This window comes from Venturia canescens, chromosome 8 (assembly GCF_019457755.1).
Source record: "Venturia canescens isolate UGA chromosome 8, ASM1945775v1, whole genome shotgun sequence".
Lineage (NCBI taxonomy): Eukaryota > Metazoa > Arthropoda > Insecta > Hymenoptera > Ichneumonidae > Venturia > Venturia canescens.
In genome coordinates, this window is record NC_057428.1 from 20,502,741 (window position 1) to 20,517,438 (window position 14,698).

Consider the following 14,698-nt stretch of genomic DNA (forward strand, 5'->3'; position numbering starts at 1 on the left):
TCCTAGCATTACGCTAAACGCCCCTCACTTTTTCTCTTCAACTCAAACGCTATCACGAGTATATTTCTAACCTTTATCATCATTTGTCGATACATAGTTCGTATCTAAGAATATATATAAACACAGAGCGTATCCAGACCATCCATAACAAATACATCCTGCGAGACACTCGGCGCTCGCACATATTTTTTTCCTCAACTGTCCATTCTTTAAACACTCACAATGCGTGCCCTAGACTCTCCCCGACGTTCCGGCGCCATAAATAATCCTACAAGACGAGCACGGAAAACCAGAAATAAACAGTCCAAGACCGATTTCCTATCCTTGAATTTATTATCAATGCAGCATTTCCTAAATCCACACAAAATTCCAGAGACGCGTTCCGAAACTCGCGTTTCCCACGAGTCCCGAAAACAGATGCTCTTATCTCAAGTGCAACACGTGCACATCTCAGAACTCCGCTCAACACACTTTCCCTAATTCTAAGAAATCTCGAGCGACTTTTCCTCCAATCATATCTCCGGAAAAGTCTCCCCCATATTCAAATCCAATCATCAAATCAGACGATACTTTTTACCCAATCCAAACTAAAAAACCACAGAGAACAAACCCCCTCTACAGCATCCTACCCCCAAAAAACACATCCTCCTCTCGAACTCTAACTAGGCTAAGAATCTTAGTTGTTAGTCAGTTAGCATCGAACATTAAAGACATTAACATCGGAGAACTCTCCTCTCTCTAAATCCTAATTCATCTTAGAGAGCTCCGAATAATAGCTAACTCTTTATTTAACAGTTTAATTTCTTAATTTGTAAAGTTAATAAGTGCATAAGTGTCTCAATAAACACATCAGAATATTTTGTAATAAACAAAATATCATCGAGTGTATTTATTTCATCAAGCCTTCGACACCGCTCAACAATTGGAAAATCCTTCCAATTCGCGGGCACAACCACAATAAAAGGTCACGTATACCTGAAAAATATAGCATATGTTCTCGGGCCTCGCACAAGTCCCAAAGAAGACTCACTGGCAGAGGTACTCAACGTACACTCTGCTTCTCTAAATCGGCGACTGTGCGCCCCCAACTAATCCTCCCTCCTGGGACGTAACAGTAGGACCGGATTTATAAGCAGAAAAAGATTGGGGTGCGTTCAAACCCCGGTCATGAGCATGAGGGTATGAAAAAAGGCACATGAGTTGTAGGGTTAAATGTCCAAACCTTTCTTGCCGGCAATTTAACAAGAAGTTAAAAATAAAGTACTTGTTGATTATATCTCGGGATTTAATTTGGCTTAATATCAAATTATTTGTTATTACTTGACCAGTGACAGAATGATATTATGCTGAATTATACTATATCATTCTCTTTTTTTTTAATCTTAAGAAATGTGACGGGACCAAACGAAGGTTCAAACTCATTGTACCGTTTTCTGGTAATAATGGGGGGGGGGGGGGGGATTATGCGTATTTATGAATCAGCTGTGTTCGAAAATCAATATATTTTAATTTAATTATATCTCAATTATTGGTGCTTTACATTTGGTTGATAACCGATACGAATAAATTCCGATTTAGTCCAACTTGTGTTGATATTATTTTACGTTAAAAGTTGTTATTTACATTTTGGGTATTATGCCGTTCCTATTCGCCTCGAGACCTTTCTATCCCCTCTATCGTTGTTGTTATCACACAAGCCTGCGCATCGCGCAACGGTCCCACTTCCCTCTCCCCAATTTTGGCGGTGGCAGTGGGTAGGGGTGCGGGCGTCGCGCGTCACTGGTCATGAGACTGATGTGCTGTGCAGTGTGCACTATTGTGCTGTGCACTCATGAGCAGTCAACGAGCGAGTCAGAACGGCGTGAGTGCTTGGGAGGAGCCGGAGGAGCGGATATAATCGATAGGTTGTCGATAAATAATCCATGTACATGGTGTTCATGTCGTTATGTACCGACTGCCGGCATTCGTCGGTGAAAACGAGGCGGCATGAGCGTTGGTAACGAAGATGGATGGCGTCGGTCGGTCGACATCGTATCATCGTGCGTTGGTGCGTTGATTTTTTTGTAATTGAGAAAACGGGACAATTTTTCTTTATCCCGGGCACCGGATAAAGGAAAATTCCTTATTTTCAGCGTATAAAAATGAATCGAAATAATCCTTACGTTCGCTGTTTTTTTAAATTATCTTAAATATTAATTAAAAAAACTTTCGTGTTCGAGATTGAAAAGTTTTGATGTTCACATGTTTCACTCTTCTCATTTTGGTTGCATGACGACAGAAAAAAGGAATGTCGCATTTAAAAATTTTCCAATCATTAAATATCTTCATCTATGACTTTTTACGCGTCAATTGTGTGTGAGCGAACTAATATAAGATGCAACCATAAATACGAGAGCAAGGCAATGCAACGTGAAGCGCCAAAAGCTTGCAGACCGTAAAGCCACGGGATTGTTAACAAGAATTACGTGGCAAGACGCTTTGAACCAACTCCGTTGCGTTTGATGATTTCGACCCCGAAACAGTTTCTGTATCATGACAAAGTCGCGCAAGCAAAGTCCATGCATTTATAACCCGGATCTTGCCTGGGTTGCACGCTACGCAACGCACGCAAAGCATGTGTAACCGCAGCTATGGTCACAGCACAACGAATTGTTCTAATGCTAACAATGCGCGAGGGATGGTGTACGCGTGTATCCATGCACGCGAGCACGCTCGCTGCTCCACTATCGAACTTTGGAGCAAGGTTGTCATTACACTTTCTGTCAATTATCCGCGCCCATTGATTTGCGTGAAAATAATTTATAGTTCCACAAAACACTTTTTCATTTTTCATCTGTCAAAAAGAGTGACTATAGTTTTGGCGAGAAAACGAAGCCACGCACAGACACACGTTTCTGTGACCAATTTTTCGGTGTTCACATGCCCCAGACAGGTTAAAAAACTACGTGATAAAATTGCCAATTTACCGTGCAGTAAATTATTTTATTTCTGCAATGAATGTTCAATGGTTGGATTCATAATGATTATTTAATTATTCATTGTTGGATGTTAACTGAGCGTCATCGTAGATTCGCCGTCGTAATTTTATGCGGGTACGTAACGATGCCTCATTCGTGGTTTTTTTATGGCAGGACGTGATTGGTGAAGGGAATAAAAATAAAATGAACCGAACCGAAAAAGCCAATAACAGTTTTATTCGAGAGTTGGAGATAGTGGGGAAGTTCACAGAATAATTATCAATCGAGGAGCGGCCAAAAATAGTGTGGAATGACGAGAAGCGCAATGGTAAACTATCGATCGGTTCTTACCGAAAATTAACTTCGCGAGAAGTTCGGACGAAGGAACAGAGCGAACGATTGCTGACGTCGTTTGGTTTTTGTAGCCTCGAGTAAATAGTTTGAGTGAGAAATATTTGATGGAGTGCGAGCTTTCGCGAACTCAATTTAACGTTCAATCTGCTAGAAGTTCATAGATGTCGTCCTGTTCCGGTCCTTTCAAGACGTTACATTTTTTACCGTGATCCCCCAAATAGAAGACCGAGTCTCTTTATACGCTCGAAGGGAGGGGGTGGGAGTGGGGGGAATGCTTTATGGATGACGAAGGAGAGGAAAGAAAACAAAGACGGTTGAAAGAAAATGGAAGCAAGTATGTGTCCTGGGTGTGCGGACGAGGCGTTGGCGTTGGCGCCTTGTCTCGTGTTTTGCTTTCATTCCTCGTCCAGCCACTAAAATATTCATTGTCTTGGAAAATGGGTGTTTGTTAGACTCGTTGATGTTGAAAGGGAGAGTGGTGAAGTCTTCGGACAAAAACGCCATGACGATCGCCCTCACCATCCCCCCCCCCCCCCCCCACCTTTTCTGTGCGTGTTTATAAAGTCTGTTTATATACACATAGGTATACGCGTGTATCGTTGATACAGTTTGGAGAGTTTGAATATGAGAGGTCTGGGACACGAGTGTTGTACGTTAAAAGTAACGCTCACCTACAGAAGGGCCCCCTAGAGCTCTGTCACGTGGCCTTACGTACGAGTTGGTCCATTATATCCCAAGGCACGATTTCCGTGGCCAACAGTCCCTCGCTTTTGCTATCGTTCTTTTTCTCTCTTTTTCTCTACTATATCCTCAACACTTTCACTTCACTCTCATCCTCACACCTCTTTTCCGCAACTGTAGCCCCCTATAGAACGCTGTGAGAACTAACGTCCTCCGTTAGAGTCGTCGAGAGTTGTACAAACTTTGTGAAATTCAATATCTACTTCCTTTCTCTCCTTTCTTGCTTTTGCCGTGTTACGCGTCGTTTTCCTTCTTATTTTTATTGGGGAAACTGGTGCTTGAATTTTATCGATACTTTGCTCGCATCACTCGGATACTTTTGGGCATATAACAAATGGCTTTTCGTTTGCTTAACGCTCGCGAATATTTCGATGAACCAATTAGAGGTTACGTGCATTCGGGAGGATTTCGATCGAAAAGACTCGCGCTTGTTTTTTTTTCGTGATATATTTTTGCAATGGTAAAGAAAAGTCAATTAGCCTAATTATTGGGTGGAAAACGGACTTTTTTGAGAGTTAAAATATACTCGAATATTCTTTTATTCGTTGCGTCAAAAGTAGTTTGTGCCGTATAGAAATAATAAAAAATGACAGGGCGGTTTGGTGTCGAGCGGTCCATTGAACCGACAGACGCTTTGACGCCAAAACGACGCTCCCGAACGCTTGTCATCTTTTTGTTTTTTATTTCTCATTCCCATTTTCTCTCTTTTTTTATTTGTTTCAATGCAACGCGATGCAGCAATTTTTTAAGCCGCTGAAAAAAAGTACCTTTTGCCTCGTTAGCACACCCTTTTATTCCGTTTCTGTGTTTTGTTCACGGAAAAAATGTGCGGGAAACGTCGAGATCGCTGCAATGTGGTACGGATAAGTGTGAGTGATGAGTGAATGAATGATACAACGACGGATTTTCGAGGAGGGATTTTACACGGAGGACGACGCGTCAAGGCAGCACCGAAAATGTAAGTTTTTCATTTTTTTTCCAAAATATTCCAAGTAACCTCGCAGCTAGTCTGTTTTAAAGCTTGACTGAAAATTCGGACTCTAGTCAACATCGTTTTGTCGAAATTCGGCACTTTTTTCAAAGCCTGCTCAAATCTGACTGAAATAATTTTGCATGTAAACAAGATTCTAAGCTTCGGCACTGCGAACTTCAAAGTTTTCCTCGACGAATATAAAAACATAAACGACGGTATGCGACGGTAAGTAGTCAGTGAAATGTTAGTCCGCCACAACTTGCGCCACAAGATGACGTCCAGTAGCGCCGCGGTGCGGTGAAACAGAAATCGAGCTGGCTCACAACCGCCATTTTTTTCTCCATATTTTCTCGATAACGAAAAAAGTGTAATAATTAGATTCAACGAACCCCCGAAAAGCATTCGATCGATCGTTAAACTTTATTTGGGACAAAGGAGGAAAAAAAACTTTCGCTCGACCTTACGTTAATGAATTATTGAACAATCGGCATTCCCGCATCCCTCGGAACTGTCGACGAGCGTAAATTCGTGAAAAATGTGTGATGATCGGGCGAACCTGCTCGGAACGGGGGATCCCTGTAAACTTTTATCCGGCCAATTTTGTATCGTCGGCTAATAAAGGCCGGGAAAAAGGGAGGAGTGGGGAATCGTTAAAGCTCGCACGTTCGAACTGGGAAGGGCGCGGCGGAGGAGGAGGGGTGGCGAGGGGGGGGGGGGGGGGATGTATACGAAATTGACTATCGTACGGGGCGTACGGGTAATGGCTCCGATAACTGATGCGCCGTATAACCAGCACCCGCCAATGGCGGATATCGCCCGGTCGTCGCGCGTCCCAGCTCCTGAAAGTGTGCAAATTCCAAATTTCCGAAAAAGCGGAAACGTGTTTACCGCATATATTTGAATGTTCAGCCCCCCCGGCATCGTCCAACGCTTTCGCTGCGGCCTCGATGAGCCCTGTCAATTACACCCTCGTCGCCCCGACCCCACGGCGTTAACTAACGAAAGATTTTTCGGTAAAACGTCATTTTTTCGTGTTTTTTTTAAACAAAATATGAAAAATCGTCAATCACTCATTTTGCAATAGCAAACTTTGGAAACCACGTCAAATTTTTTTTATTTGTTCTGATGAAAGAGAAGAAAAAAGTACTTTTAAGGAGGGTTGATCACGAAATCAAAATAATGAGAATTTGATAAAATTTGGCGATGATCACATTTTTTGGCATCTTGTGTACAAATACAACTTTTTTCAAATTTTTTTACCACATGGTTATCGCATAATAGGGTATTACACTTTTTTTTGAAAATTGTTTCAAAATAATCCTGAGATCGCAATAGACCAGTGGAATTTTTATTTAAATTTTATAAGACCGAAAAGTGTCTTAAAAACTATTTTTTATTTATAATTTTGAATTTTCGCGCGGAAACGCTAGCCGCCGTGTTGTTTCGGTTTGTGACGTGACTCCGTTAGTAAACAATGCGATTGCGAAAGACCAAGTAACAAGATTTGTGAATATAATGAGTTATAATAGTATATCATTGGTGTCTCGTGCCTGAATGCGATAATACGAGTGTAAAAATGCCACAAAAATTGTGGATTCATCGCCACCATAAACATTTTTGTCATTGGTAGATTTGTACTTTTTGCTTTCACAAAACCGTCTTCCATCATGCAATTTTAATAAAATGAATGATAAAAGTCCACAAACGCACATAATAACTTGTAAAATTTCAAAATAACACAGAGCGCACGATAAGAATCTAGATTGTTTACTATCGGAGTGACGTCACGTTGGAATCCAATATGGCGGATGGCGTTTTAGACATTTGAATAACGGATGAAAAAGGACGATTTTTGAAATTGAATTATAAACATTTACATTGCATTTTAATGAATAAATATTGACGTTTCTCGTTTACTTTTTACGAAATCTATCATAAACGTGGGGTGGGGTTCAATACGTCGAATAACTGAATTGTAGATCGGTCGATATTTCGAAATTTTAAAAGTTGTCATATCAGTTTGGAGAAAAATAAGTAATTCGAGATTCTTATTCCCGATCGACTATTCAGCAGATTGCGCGTTTGATTAAAAATTCCTTCTTTGAATTCGTATTTACCCGAAAATATATATTTCAATAGTTTTCATTTCGAATGCAATTTTAACAGACCATCCGAATGCCAAAAGTTCATATTTTCGAATTCAAAATGGAGAGTAATTGTTTTACAGACAGACCGGAATATAGAGTAGCAAAAAATCGAAAGTGAATTTTTCGAGCCTATAAAACTTAGATATGCAGAATAGCGATGGCTCGGAAAGGCGAAAGTCAAAATGGCGATGTTTAAAATTGGAGATCACCGGTCTGAGTAAGCGAGTGAGTGAGACGCGTGTATTTGGAGATCCACTGCATTTCTTTATTTTGATCGATCGACTTTCTAACGTTTCGCTATTTGTACTGTTCGACTTTTTGGTGTTTCATTATTTCAACCTCAGTAATATTTGGTCTTTCGTTATTATATTTTCAAAATTGTGAATTTTCACAGTATCGCTGACCGTAGTAATTTATGAATCGAAAGAGTGATAGTCGAATTTTCGAAAAATCGATATTTTAGTAATCGTCCTATGGGCGATTGTTACATTCTATTTTCGATGTAAGCGTGCTTCGAACCTTGCAGTTTCTGCTTTATTTATTTTCGGCATTCAAAGCTCTAGTCGAATCTGTCTGTCTTCATATTATCATTCGAAGTTTATAAACTCGAGATTTTAGCTGTTCGAAATTTTAGTCATTCCAACATTTGATCCCCGCCCTAAACATGCATTTTTATATACTTTTTTACATGGTGTAAAATACCCTATTGCTCGAGAGTATGTGGTAGAAAAATCTAAAAACATTTATATATCGTCTTGTATATTCTTAAAGAATACATTTACCAAATTTAATGAAATTCTTAATATTTTTACCATGGTTTAGCATGGCAAGATTGTATCATCGCGATCTCCACCCTCCTTAAATGAAAATAAACAAAGCGTTGAGGAGCCATCGCTGGAAACGAAGTTTCGTCAAATGTTTCCCACGTGCAACAGAATGTTTAATCGTTTCACCGAAATGTCGTTTGCCCTCGAGCAAAATAAATCTCGTCGAATCCGCGTGCAACAAGACATTCGAACGTTTCAGTAACGAAATGTCGTTTCCGGTGATCGCGTATAAACAATTTTATCGTCCCCATCGCCTTAATAATCAATTAAGCTTGTCCACGCGGAGGCTCGAGACTTGAAAAAACGTGATTTTTTTGTTTCCAGGAATAACGGATGCGCCGTATTTGAGGAATAAAAATGAAGATGTGAGGAACAATGGATCTGACGTCGACTGAGTAAACGTGGTCGGAGTAATGCGCGCAACGCTGCTTCGCAAATGGAATAATCAGTGACACGAGTCACAGGAGCGAGAGAGAGAGAGAGGGGAACGAGCGGAGAACGCCGAGAGTACACACACGACCCGTGTTCCCTGTCGCAGGGCGTCACACCGTGCACGCTCCACTCCGGGGAAGGCTCTTTCTCCAGCCTCGCGCCGCGCCCGAAAGGGTTGCGAACGCTCGAGAGAGTTTCAGAGTCTCCTGCCCCCCTCCTGGCGCCCCTATTTCGTTGTGGCTTCCACAGTTGCGGCGGTGATGAATAATCACGGAGGCACCGGTGCTAAGTTGCAAGGTTAACAATCGTCGGGGCTCGGATGCGGGGCGAGAGAGAAAAGGGCGACGAGTGGGCGAAGCTCGAACGGGAGCTCGCAGCAGGTAAGCTCCGAGGGGCACTTTTTCGTCGTTGAGAACCTCGAAAAATAAGGACTGTCGGAATGATGAACAATTTAACTTTCTCATCTCGTTGATTAATCCTCGGAATAGCTCTCGAGTCTGAAGTGTCATTAAATTTGAAATTAGCGTGATAAAACTAGCCTTTTCATCCCCGATTGATCGTATCAATGCGGTGGTAGAAAATATTTACGAAATAGAGACACGGAGCGTGTCGGGGCTGCTGTCATCGATAATAGGACGTCGATGCTGCCGCTGCTCGCTGCAATGTGCTTAGCGCTCGGAGGAGCATCAACGCAATATATATTTCTGTCAGTTGGCAGGTGAGTGACGTCGGAGGATCGCGGAACGAAAGGGGGAAGAACCTGCCAGAGAAAGAGAGTCGGAAGCAGTCGCGCGGGTGTGGTGTGACCTGAATCCCCATGAGAGCACGGGAACCAACATCCCCCTCGAGGATTACACGCGCTTATAGATATACGAGTGCGTATATGTGTGCCAGGGATTTGCTGCACCGGGAATGAATGCCGGGGAAAAGGAAGAGTCGGACTCTTGACGCGCGTCTGTCAATGAGAGGCTTCTGCTCTCGTTCCTCATCCTTTCGCCTGTCTCGCCACGGGAAAGACGCGTGGAATCATGCGATTCTCGTTTATTTTATATCTGCTCTGGTAATCGAGAGCAAACGGACGAGTCTCGAGCTTGCCGAGGAATTCGTGGAAGTTTGAACCCTCGCTTCCGACTTTTGTAGTCGATGAACTTTCGATCATTTTCGTTCTACTCGCTCGCCAAAGCACTTTTGGCGGCTGGCGAAGCTCTCGGCGGGGTTATTTGCTCGATCGGATACGCCGCGTGACCTTGAGCGTGTTGGTAGATCGAGAGGGAAGATTCGGAGGGCGGAAAAGTCGGTTTGAAAAAGCCGGTAAATTGCTAAGATTCCGAACGGATTCTGATAATCGGATGATCAGCCAGACTGTTCTGCCTCCGTTTGCCATTTCCAATATTCCCCGGGTTCAGTTGAATTCTTAGTCGGTTTAAGCGCGCGCGGAGGCATTGCGAAGGAGAGTGGAAGCTCGGGATTGAAGGAGCCAGGATTTGGCTTCGCGCTTGCTTCGTAGTTGGTTACGTGCCATGGACGAGGACGGGGATGCGCGAGGAGAGGAAAGGAGAGGAGCAGCAGCCAGGAGATTCATGGGAGGGCTTTCCGCTCGCGAGGAAACACTCCTCGTTGACGCGATGCTTGTCGGGTCTTGTCGTCGTAGTTGTCGACGGTGTCGTCGGGGATGAGCCACCCGAAACACGCTAGAACGACCAGCGATGATCCTGTCTGCGATAATGAGACTCCGCGAACGGCAAACGAGTCGAGAGCTCGCCTCTTCGTTCCTCCTCCCTTTATCAACGTCTTTCTCATTCTCATACGCTGAATTTAACACGAGCGAGGAACAAACCTGCCAACGGAATGGCCATTCGCTTCGTCTTGGCATTCCGCGCTTCATCATCATCGTTCCAACTGTTTCCTCGAATGCAATTCCAATTTGTGAAGCCTCGATGATATTTCGTCTCGAATTAACTCGACTTCTCCGCTTCTATTTCGAATTTCCTTAATGACTTTACTTACAACTGGATCAACGAGGCAGTGTATTTCCTCTGTTTTCTCAATTCTCCATTTTCGTTCCACTTCCCGAGGCGAATGCCTATCGCGAAAAAATAGCAGCGTCGCCCATTCCGCTCGAGAGTAGAACGGGAGAGGCACACGCCAGCAAAAAATGAAAACCCATGTCCCTTGTCTCTTTTTTTCATTTCCGGATAATCGATGTCCATTATCGGAGTTACGTGTGCATGTCCCAGGGCAAGCCACAGTCGCAATATAGGCTCTATCTTGTATGTACGGATAACCGAATGCATTATGTACGAATAAATGGGGCATATCGCGCGTCCTCGCTGCAAACTGAACGTTTATGTGTACATGCGCGCTGACGTGTACAGGCCGACTTAAAAGTCGTGCCTGGAATCCCCGTCGATCGATAGATCGCCATATTCCGCGACGATAAGTTCTTTCCCAATTTCTCGTTCGATCCACCGCTCGTGAGACAACGAGCCGAACGCGGGCCACCAATGGGAGGTGCGGGAGCGCCCGCTTCACCCTCGCCGCTGATTGGCCCCCTTCTTACACTTTTATCATCTCATCAACGACTCAACTTACGAAAAAATCACGAAAGACTTTTTTCTTCGGTTCTTCGATCTGCAGCATCTCAACCACTCAATTTCCACCACCACCACTTTTGTTGCGCTCTGTATTTATGGGTTTGTTTGGCCCTAACCGTGAACTGGGGAAGCAGCAGCAGCGGCAAGCTGCTGCTGCTGCTGCTGCTGCGGTCAGAGCGCATCAAAAACGTACTCTCTCGAGTATCCAATCAAGTGTCCGGCTACCACTCGAACCGGTATACGATCAGGCGGAACCGAACGGACAGCAGTCTTCCTATGTATCTCTAGATGCTCCATTATATAATATACATGTATAGAGATAAAACGGAGGTTTCTGCGTCGTTTCAGTTGCTGTGCTCTCCGCTGCTACTCTCGGTCTGCGGTGTGTGGCTTTGCGGGACGGGTTATTGAGCACCACCATCACTGGCAGTTCTAGAAAAGGAGATTTCGTATGGAAGATGGAACGTGAGATCGCAAGGAGGGCGGGAGGGAAGGAGACGAAAACTTGCAGCCAGCTTGCAGACAGAAGATCGAGACGGATTGGTACCGGCCTCAATTTCCTGGACAAAGATGAAATAACGAAAGCAATTTCTGGTACTAGAGGGAAAGGGAGAGAGAGAGAGAAAGGGTAAAAAAAGAGAAATCGAAACATCGCTTGACAACTAAAGAGAGCTTTTCTTATCGTTTTCAGGGTTAATCGGGATTCGAGTTTTGTGGAAGCTGCGAGGAAGGACGTTAATCGGTGACCTTGGAAAGAACCCAGAAAGTGCGAGCGCTGTCGCAGGAGCCGCGATTCCCATTTGTGGAGCCCTCTACAGCTGCCGTTCGTTTCATTCTTTTTCTCTTTCGTCGTTGGCTCAATTCTTTTTGAACTTTTGGTATACGAAAGGGGAGAGAGAGAGAGAGAGAGAGAGTCAGTTACGTAGAGAGGAACTGTATTCACGGGAGCGCGCTAAGACGAGAGGATGAAAAAAGGAGAGTGGAGCAACCGCCTGAATATAACTGAGGAAAACTCAAAATCCTGGAGAAGTAATTTCCGCTCTTTCTTTGTATGCGGATATCTGTACGTACGTTACTTTGTGTATGCGTGTGTGTGTGTGTGTGTGACCTCTTTGCCTTTTCTATCATTGTGGCCGTTGAGATGTGAAAAAAGGGGAGAGAAAATGAGTTGAAGTTTATCTCAAAGTGGCACAAAGCGCGTAGCCCCAAAGCTTCGCCGTGCTTATTCCATGTAACTCTCTCTCTCTCACTTTTTCCTTCCCTCTTTCTCACTCCCCACTCTCTTATTTCGACATAAAACGGAGTTCATAAACTCGAGGCCACTTTGCAATCGAGCTAAACTTGGATTTCCAGTCCCTTCTCATGCCTCAAACTTTGGCTTCTCATCGCCACTTTTTTCTCCCTTCGCTCCGTCTTTCACAGAGTCGAAGAATCTCGCCGAAGGTCAGATCCCCCTTTCTTTTCGTCAGAACATCAAAAAATGACAACTATTTCATAATAATGATAAAATTCCGTCAATAAAACCATCGAAACTTGGTGAAGACGAAGCTTTCCCCGGCACTTTCTCGCCCGGCTTGCCCTCCACTTTTGTCGATCCATAAATTCCTCACTTTTTTTACTCGCAAGTAAAAAGCTGTGAAATCCCATCGATCGATATGATTAAAAATGCTGATCAAGCAGGGAAAATGGTTCTTTGCTGTAAGACCAAAGCGTCGTGACACGATGTTCCTTCTCTCCACTCGTGGCCAGGCTCCCGTGTCTCTCTATTTGTTTATTGAAACGTAACTCTGTGTATTCGGTTCTCGAGCTGTTCTGAAGCCTGCGGAGTGCAACAGCGAGAGGGGGATGGGGGAGCAGAAGGTTCGGAATCGAACGAGACCGGTGAGTGCACTGACGCCGGCATGTAAACGGAGAAAAGAGAAGGAGGGAGGGGAGTGAGAGGGAAGAAGTTAAAATCGAATGGCCCTGATAACAGGTGGCCATTAGTGATAACAACTTCGGGGTATACGACAAGCCGGAGACAAAGATAGAGAGGCTGCTCCCCATTCGCTCTGCTTCTCATTCTCGTATTCTCCCATCCACACCAACTCTGCATTTCTCTATTCTCCTATTCTGCCTCCCTCTTTCTCACTAAATCGTGAAACGATCTGTCCACGACAGCGAGAGACTGCATGTGGCGCGCCATGTTTATATGCAGCAAGCACCAGAAGAGACTTCTCGCGCGAAATAAACTTGTCTCTCTCCTGCTCTCTTCTCGCGCCCCGTTCTATCCGTTCTCGTCCACAGTGCTCTTCGTTATATCGACCGTCATTGTTTCTCCATGGGGTCGGAAAATATTGGCAATATTTGTTTCTTTTAAAATCCCTTTAATTCTCGACAACGAAAAAGCAATCCGCTTTTTGCCCGATTTCTCTTTCGCTTGTGGCTCTGACAAACTAATCGAACCTTGTAGATTTTCTTTCATATTTTTTCTATATCCAGCCGTGTACCTCGCTCTTTTTTTCCCTCGTTCAAGTTTTATTTCCCATCAATCTCTCTACAGGCTGATTCTCTGCACAGGACTCTCGAAATAATGAGACTTTAAATCTGGTTACATCTCGTTCCTCTGAACAGATGTTGCCCCTCCACTTTGTTCTCGAGTGTCGTTTGTGTTCGGTTACTCTGAAATAAACTCGAATTAGACTTTAATTGTTTTCCTCTAATTTCAGGTCCTGACGAGGCGATGAGAAGAAACGTTTTCGAGAAAAATTCACTTTTTTTATCCCAACGAATCGGGCGAAGAAAAAAGTTGCGAGTTCGTGGATTCGTACTTTTCACTTTCGTCGAGAATTCCAAATCGGTGGCGAGCTCGTTTATTCACAAAGTCGTGAACGTTTCGCAGTGGGAATTATGAATCGGTAAGGAAAGAGGCGAAGACACGCGTGAGTGTCTTGAGAAAGAATGAGCTCTGGGCGTCCCAACCTCGCGTATTTATTCATATCTATGTACGTAGAGCGTATGAAATCTTGAGGAAAGAAGAAGAGAGACGTGGAGAAACTGGCAAAGTAAGCCTAAGTGTTCCCCCGGGAGGGTTGAAAAGTCTCGCGCGTGCAGAATTCTTTTTTTCCCCCGTCATCGTATAATCCAACTCGTCCGCACGAGTTTACCTTCACTGCCGCACCGGGACTCTTTTTTATCTCTTCTCGATCCTCATTTTTTCTTTCTTCCCTCTTCCAGGCCCTTAACGCTCCTTTTTTGCCTGCTCTTTCTCGCTCGTCCAACTAATCTTACGTTTCTCGACTCTTCGAGCTTTTTTCTTTTTCATCTAATATCGCTAACTGACAGAGCCAAGTTCCGATCCTCGCGCTATGCTGCGAGCACGTTCTCAAATCAAATAACTCACGTGTGGGCCCCGCGATTTATTCCACCATTTATATCCTATTTTTTCATTATGTTTTTTCCCCCCATGGAATCGCAATCGCGTAATCCACCGTTTGAGAATCAATTTATTCTATTTTATGCAGCTTCGATAATTTTCCAGCCACGCCAATTCCATAAATTGATATCGGCAATATTCGTTTTCGTGCTTTGCATCGCCGATTTGTGCGCTTCTCGTTATCACAATTAGCGACTCTTTCTCTCCCTTGCCATTGATTCGATTTCAATGTTCGGTTCAATATAATTTCATTACTTT